Source organism: Zea mays, chromosome 6 (genome assembly GCF_902167145.1).
Source record: "Zea mays cultivar B73 chromosome 6, Zm-B73-REFERENCE-NAM-5.0, whole genome shotgun sequence".
Taxonomy (NCBI): domain Eukaryota; kingdom Viridiplantae; phylum Streptophyta; class Magnoliopsida; order Poales; family Poaceae; genus Zea; species Zea mays.
This window is the reverse complement of record NC_050101.1, coordinates 94,948,236-94,957,008: the sequence shown is the minus strand read 5'-3', so window position 1 is coordinate 94,957,008 and position 8,773 is coordinate 94,948,236.

Sequence of the window (8,773 nt, the reverse complement as noted above, 5' to 3'; positions counted from 1 at the left end):
CCTCAGCGATTGGATCAATCATGTATGCCATGATAAGTACACGCCCAGATGTTTCATACGCTATAAGTGCTACGAGTAGATACCAGGCTGATCCAGGTGAGGATCACTGGACAGCGGTAAAAGGCATTCTTAAGTACTTAAGAAGGACTAAAGATATGTTCCTGGTATATAGGGGTAAGGAGGAGCTCGTTGTAACTGGTTACACCGATGCTAGCTTCCAAACTGACCCAGATGAGTTAAAATCGCAATCAGGTTTTGTGTTCACAATAAATGGTGGTGCTGTTAGTTGGAAGAGTTCCAAACAGGAGACTGTGACTGATTCTACAACAGAAGCCGAGTACATTGCAGCTTCTGAATCTGCGAAGGAAGGTGTTTGGATAAGAAAGTTCCTCATTGAGCTTGGTGTGTTTCCTAATGCATCTAGCCCATTGAACCTCTACTGTGACAACAATGGGGCTATTGCGCAAGCTAAGGAGCCAAGGAACCACCAGAAAAACAAACACGTACTGCGGAAGTTTCACCTCATACGGGAATTCATTAGGCGGGGTGAGATAAAGATATGCAAAATACATACGGATTTGAATGTTGCTGATCCTTTGACAAAACCTCTTCCACAACCTAAGCATGAGGCACACGTGAGATCTATGGGTATTAGATATCTTCTAGATTAACTCTAGTGCAAGTGGGAGACTGTTAGAAATATGCCCTAGAGATAATCATAGAGATGAGCATATTTCTTTGTATCCATGATATATATATTGCTTAATTGAATATCCATGGAAGGCACCTTGTATTGATTAGCAATTATGTGAATTGTTTGTGAGATTCTTTACTTATATGGTTATTCTAAATGATGTCCCTAGTCAGAGTCGATGACTAGCACATGTATTAGTTGATGACTACATTTCACAAGTCATGAACATGGAGATGTTAAATTAATAATGTGGGCGCATGTATGACATGAGGCTGGACCGACCCAACATGAGATATTGTAATATAGTTCTCTTCTTGCAACATGAATACTGTATCCTTAGACCTGAGATTGTCGCATGTTCTCAAGATGTGAATTGACTTACTTAGGGACTATCAAACGCTATCCCGTAACTGGGTAGTTATAAAGGTAGTTTTGGGTTTGTCAGGAAGCATGCTATGAGGCATGGTCAGTCAAGATGGAATTTGTCCCTCTCTTTGTGAGAGAGATATCTCTGGGCCCCTCGAGTGATTGGATCAAGAAATGCATGGCCGTGCTAGGGTTAAGAGTTAACCATTGAAAGGATTCCAATTCACAGTATCGAGAAAGAGAGGTCAGCTTAGGGCCCCTCGTGAGACAAAGGGAACAGCATGTACTTAATGTCGCAAAGGTTCGTCTGATATGATCTTTACGTACACATAGGAGTTGACATGTCTTGCTAGAGGCCGCTGTCAATTATTGGGCCAAGTAAGAGTACTCGGGCTATGTCTATTTGTACGTGAACCTATAGGGTCACACACTTAAGGGGAAGGAAGCCTAATTCGGATTAGATCCGAAATTAGACTGGGCTTTAGGGTTAATGATGGGCCTCGGCGTCAGAAGCCCACCATAACGCCTATATAATGAGGGGCGGGGGCGCGGTTAAGGATAACCTAATTCGCCACCAGCGAACTAACAGCCGCCGCCCACCTCTCGCCCTCGCCAAGCCGCCGTCGCGAACCTAGCAGTTCGGTACGCGGCGCTTCCTCCCTGTACGTGTGGATACCTCGGAGGTGCTACATCTGGAGCACTTGGGCGAACCGTGCGAGGACGTGAAGGACGTCGGCGACTGCACGGCACTACTCGACGCGTTCGTCTACATCGAGACGTCTTCCGCTGCTCTGCGCGTCTAGTGGTAATTCCATGACCTATAACCGCAGTAGTTCTTGGTATTATGGGGATGAAAAATTTTGTTTTGCGCTAGCGTAGCCTCCCCGTAATCCTACAGTGCTTGCCTCGCCGACCCATGCGGCGATGCGCTGGACCCCGGCGCGATGCTCCGCCTGAAGGTCTTCAAGAGCCTTCCTGGTGGCCTCCACCACCTGGGGACCCGGTGCCGCCTGCGCCGCCTAGAACTGCCGGATCCGCTCCTCCAGCTTCCGCTCTTTCTCCTCTGCCTCTAGCTCGTGCTCGGCCAGCAACTTGCCCCGCCTTCCAAGCATTTCCTCCTGGAAGGAGAGGTCTGTCTCTCGCCTGGCAAGGTCCGCCGCCCGCCTATTCAGGGATGCATCCTTCTCCTTGAGGTTCTCCTCGGCGAGGGCAATGTCGCTGGCCTTGTCCTCCAGCATTTGTTCCCATTTTTTGATCTTCTCTACGGCCTCCACTTGCTGGATCTGCTGCTCTTCCAAGATCTTGTCCATGGCACTCAGCTTGGCCCGAAGCTCTATGACGACCGCCTCCCTCTGGCTCAAGGCCTCCTCCCTCTTGGCCAACCTCTTCTCCTTCTGACTTGCCTCCAGCTCCCTGGTGTACACCTTCTGGAGGTCCTTTTTATAGTCTTTGCGGTCCCAGCGAGTTCGGACCGCTCAAAAGCGAACTGCTGGGACGCCGCCTTGGTGCGCTCTTCCAGCTGGGTGCGCCAGTCGCTGAGGTGCTGGTGCTCAGATTCCAGCGCCTCCCATTCCCGCCAGATCGCCGCCTCGGTCTCATGAAGAGCCTGATGGGCACGAGACAGCACCCGGGGGAGGGGAACTGGAGCTACCTCTGGCTCGCCGTCGAACCGAAGCCGCCGCCCAAAAACCACCTCCATCTCCTCTAGAGTGGGCGGGATGGAGGTGGACGCACCCCCGCGTCACCCTCGACGGTAGGAGTGGGCGCAGTTGGGACCTCCCCCGCCGCTGCGACGCCGCTTGGCGTTGGCGCCGTTGCTGCCGAACCCCCAACTGGAGCCCGGGAGCCCAGTGGCGCTGTCTCGGCGGCAGCAGCCGAGGCGAACCACCGGCACCACTCCCAGCAGATGCCTGCTGCTGAGAGCCAGACTTGCCAGCGAGCATAGTATCCGGCGGAGGAGGTGCGACCTTGGGAGCAGAGGGGGAGGAAGCCCTGGCAAGCAAAGGATGGGTTAAGACCCGTCGACATGGTAACTACACTCACAAAAAAAGGAGCTACACTTACTTGGAGCCCTAAACCTTCTAGCGACCCTGGAAGCGGGACGTTCGCTGTTGTTGTTGTTGCTGCTACTGCTGTGGTTGTTGCTGCTGCTGGTGCCCCTGGGGGAGATCACCCCTAGGTGGTGGTGGTGGCGGAGCACTGCCGCGCCTCTGCGCGCCCTGGGCCCGGGAACCGGCCTCCTCGGCCCCGCCAGTAGTCCTCTGGCGCTTCTAAGGGGGGTCCGAGGCAAGTGACACGTTGGCGCGACGCAACCAGTGTCGCCTCTCTTCCTCCGACCCCCCGGTGCCACCTGGGGTGGAGGAGCTGCTTGCAGGCCCCTTGCCCCTGTCCATGGAGCTAGGGGCCACGGCGGGGCCGACACTGGGAGCCCTACTGGTGGGCTGGGGACCCCCAGCTGGTACACCAGGGATCTAGATCCCGCGAAGGGGGTCCCGACCGCCGGTCTGACGAACTGCCACGCCGCTCTCATCGAGGGTCGGCAGCGTGGCCAGGACCACCGTTCGCAGCCCTGGGTCATCACACAGCGCCAGGATGTCCTGGGAGAGAATCAAAGATTTGGGGACAAAGGACTCACCGGTAATCCCCTTCACCAAGAGTTCCAGCTCCTCCCAGGACAGATCAGTCCCCGGCCCGTGCTAGATCCTGCCAATGTCATTTGGGCCGGTGAACCAGCAGCACAGACGCGACCTCCTCTGCAGTAGCATGACCCGGCGCTTCAAGAAATCGCCGACCACGTGCATCGAGGTCAGACCACTGGCTGTCAAGCCCTTGATCCTCTCCAACACCGGCAGGAGCTCTGGCGCAAGGGACGGCTTGGCCCTCCATTGCTTCCGGTCGAGTGTTGGTCCGTCGCTTGGCAGCGCAAGGCGGTCGTTGGCCTCAACACTGATGATCACCCAGTCGTTGTGCCAGTTTTCCCACCTCGCGCCGTCGAGGGTGGGGATGTAGGACACGACTGAACCTGACTTCGTCTGGAAGTAGTAGGCGCCGAGATGGTCCTTGGCTTTCCCAGACTTCACCAACGCGAAGAAATGGTGGAAGAGGGAAGTGCAGGGGGCCATCCCCACGAACATCTCGCAGAGGTGGACGAAGATGGCTGCCTGGAGGATGGAGTGGGGCGTGAGGTGCTAGAGCTGGAGCCCGAACTCCTCCAGCAGCAACAGGAAGAAAGGCAAGATTGGCAGCGCCAACCCGCAGGAGATGTAGGAGACGAACTCCCCGGCGGCGAGGCCACCGAGGGGGACGGCGCCGGCACAGACTCTCTCGGCGAGCCCCGACGCGGTCCACCCGAGCAAGCCGCACGCCAGATTGAGTGCCGCCTCAGACTGGAAGCAGTCAGGATGGCCAAGCGAAGTCATGGCGTCGGTGGCGGTGCGGGTGTAGAGCAGGAGAGCGCGAAGGCAAAGGGGCGTGGAGGGCTCGAAGGTGAAAGGGCGCAGCGATTGGAAGAGAATGCAAAAGCGTAACTACTGCACGTGAAGGTGAACCCTTTTTAAGGAAAATCTCCCGCTCATGCCCTGAGATGCCGCAGGGAATCCTGCCCGACGCACACCTAGCGCCCAGGCGGCCTAGTCTCTGACACGGGGGCCCGGGTCCACAAGTCATACAGCTGGTGTGCTGGTCTCCGAGTGCGAAGAAGGCGAACCACCACGCAAGGAGCGAACCGCCGCGCACGATTGCGCGCCACTTCGGGGCTGCTGCAGAGGGATATTTTTTAACCAAGGCGGCGACAACGAGGCGCCCCGCGCATGGCCCGATGGAACCGCTAGACGTGCGGCCGTGGGTCAGTCAGCGATGGGGACAGATATGGCAGCTGATGTGACTGAAGGCAGATTGAGAGCGCGTGCGTCGACAGATGCACTGAGTTAATGCGGCACGTCAGCAAGCATGCTAAGATGGCGCCCCAATCACCGGTCATGCCGTGTTGAGGCGAAGTACAAGCTTTGGCCCCACCTGTAGGCTCGCATCCTCCCTTGAGGTGGGCTTGGGGGCCACTGTCGGTACCCTGGAACTAGGGTACCCCTTAGTACTGTATAAAGTCGCAGTGCCCACATGGCTATCTCTTAGTCGCGTGGTAATGGTGCTGTGTGTGGGACCAGGCCATTGCTCGCCCCAGTCTCGGGCGACTACTCTGGGTCCACAGTAGCACCTGACTCCACCACATGGGCGGGTCCAGAGCCTCCATGTGTCCAGAGAAGGTGATATCCTCCAAGGCATCAACAGTGGGCCAGGACCCCCACAGGAGAGCACCGGACCCCTGGATATGCAGTCTGGACCTCCAGGGTTGGTCCAGGACCGCCACGTGTGCAAGCCGGACCCCTGGAATGGGATCCGGACCCTCCCGTATGGGGTCCGGGTCGCTCGCAATGGGGTCCCAAAGTTCCAGAACGGAACATACATGGGCCTTAAACAGGACCCAGGCGGGGGTCCGGTACCGACACGTGTCCAGACCTAGTCTGGTGTGGACCTATCCGCATACACTCCTACTCCCCACCCAGGCGGAGACCCGATGCTGCCACGTGGCCTACTGCACGTGACGTAAGCCAACGGGTGGAGCCTGACGTAAGGTGTCACACCAGGTTCCAGGGGGTAGAACCGAGCGCATAGCATATGTGTGCCAGGATCCATTTCCACACATATGTTGACGTCACAAGTGTAATATATCAAAATACAATGCAACAAAGGCATAAAGAGAGTATAATACTTTATTACATCATCTGAAACATTGTATCTTTAACAAGTATCACATCAAAGTAAAGCGAAAATAAATAACTGAGCAATCTTCCACAGGAAGTTGACCGGCGCATCGTTAGACTTAGAATTCATCGTCGTCGATAAAATCTCCAGCATCACCCTCTGATCAAAATAAGCAAGGGTGAGCTCACTTATGGTCGGGGCTCAGCAAGTGGGGGAAAATAATTAATGCAGGTATAACAAGGTGAGGCTAAGGTTGAGCAGTAAGCATTTTAGTTGGTCAACATTTTATTAACAACACCTGTCTTACTAATAAGAGTGAATCCCAAATATCCCATTTAAACAAAGGAATATGAGTATAACAAAAACACTTAAGTGAAACCACTTAAGCAAATTATTGGCAGATCATCGGATCTCAATTTATGTCCATCTTTAAGTTCAATTATCATATGAGGAGTCCAGGTCGCTCATAACCGGGAGCACGGCTGATATATCAGTTTTACACTCTGCAGAGGTGGTACAACTTTACCCACAAGCCATGTATCCCATCTAGCCCGGGTTGATCGGACCCTTAGACACTGCCGAGGTAAATGGCTAGGGATCCATTATGAGGTTTTCACAAAATACACTTAATACGAAGCAACCCGCTAAGGTTTCTAAAGACGATGGTGGTGGCCCCTGGGTGAAGTACCTTAGCCAAGAATACGACCCCATGTTAACGTGGGCTGCCAGCACCTACCGCTCCCCCTCTTGCCCATATTTCAGGTAAGGTTGCTAGGCACTAAGCATATAGAGCTAATTACCAAAGCCAGAGCCATGATAGCACTCGTGGTTGCACTGTTATCCTGGGTGATCACTTCATGTTCCAATTAATACGTAATAATGTTGTTTTTAACCATCGGGTTAATGTCATAACTGTCAATTAAATTTTTAGAACATTAATACCAATTAATGAGTGACATTAAAATCATTAAGTTAAGCAGTAGCACAAATTTTGCAAAGTTTAATTATGTCATAACTGCCAATTAAATCAAAAAGTAAACATTATTATATGCAATGATTGGGTACATTAACACGTCGCACTAATCACATCTTAATTACGTACTAATCGCATAAATACTTATTAATTCAATTATAGCTATTAATGTGAATCCTAATGGTGAATTTATGAGTGGGTGTAATAAATACAGTTTAAATATATTTTAACATCATTAATGAAAATAAATAATACTTATTGTCTTTTAATACTAATAAATAAATTAATACCTTTTATTACTTCTAACTCAAATTAGTTAGTATAGCAAAAATGAATTTAATAATATTAATATTCTAAAAATCTACATAAATTGGTAATTGGACTTTTTATAACACAAGTGAGGATATTTTGACATAAACTAGTATTTTGTTTAATCTAAAAATCTAAGTGCTCAATTTGCGAACAAGATTATTTAACTAGCAAAAAATCTATTTTCCACACTACCGGTGATATTTTCTCCTTTCTTTATAACAAGAAAATGTTAATAAAATAATTAGCTAAATCTTCTAGAAATCCTATATTATTCATATGACACGCGTTCTATACCATTTTTCTAAATCCATTTAAAATGCACCTAACTATAAATCTCCAACAAGTTTCTAAAGTTTATTGTGACCATATTTAACTACAAAAATTCATATCTAGTATTTTTATCGCCAACGGGGGACTACTAAATGTTGTCATATTTCTCTAATCCAAAATTCAACGCCACGACTAACATGACATAACACGGTGCTAATAATCGCATGAATCTACCAAACAATTCTATAACGCATATACACATAAATTGCGAATCACACGTGTTCATATTACAACAAATAAAATATACAACTCATGAATCAAACCAAAAAGTACTTTTATAAAATACACAAAATAAATTTGGGTCGTCTTCAACCTTAGGTTCGCGCGTGTGACGGGGATGGATCGACGGGGTTCGGCCGGGTGAAGAAAAGCAGGGGCTCGACTACGGACGACGAGTACGAGGCTCCGGCGACGAACTGCAGCTCTGGTGAACTCCGGCGACGAACGGCAACAAACGACAGCGTCGAGCAATGTACTGGCGAGCTAGAGAGATGGAGTGAGCTTGGGTAGGCAGGAGAAAGGAGAGGGTCTCTGCTGCCTTTTAATAGAGAGAGGGAGGGGAGAGGAGAGGTCACTGCCAGAGAGAGCTTCAATGGGGCACTGATGTCCTTCATGGCCATCACTAGCTACGTTACCAGAGAATAACGAGGGAGAGAGTAATGGAGAGGAGGGAGAAACGGAAGAAATCAATCTTCATAACGCAAGAAACGGATGTGCGGTCTCGGCAACGGGCAGCGCGGCTCGCTCAGGGTCGCAGGGCAGTGCAGGGGTGGCACGGCGCTTGGGCTTCGGCAGGGAGGCATGGCGCGAGCGCGGCGTCGGCTCGGACGTCGGCTCGGCTGCGCAGGGCGGGGGGCGCGGCTTGCGCGCGCACGGCGCGGACGAGAGCAGGGGCGCTCGGCATCGGCGGGCGCTGCTCGACAGGGAGCGCGGGCTCGCGCGGCGGCGCCTGGGCGGCTGTGCGCGCGCGGCTGGGAGGAGGCGAGTGGAGAGAGAGAAGCGGGTGGGGAGAGAATAGAGAGAGAGAGAGAGAGAGAGAGAGGGTTGGGAGGGGCGGCGGCTACTGGCCTCTGCCAGGGAGCGCGCGCGCGGTGTGTGGAGTTAGGGTTTGGGGTCTTGGGCCCCAAGTGGGCCGGCTAGTTAGGATTTAGTTTTTTTCTAATTCCGAGATGCAGTTTTAAAGAGCTCGAAAAATCATAAAAATTCACCAAAAATATTTATAAATAAAATACTTGTTTTTGGACTAATAATTACTATATTACTTAATTATTATTTTAATTACTAGGATTTCTTTTTAAAAGGAAGTTAATAACAATCATCTGATCCATCAAGCGCATACA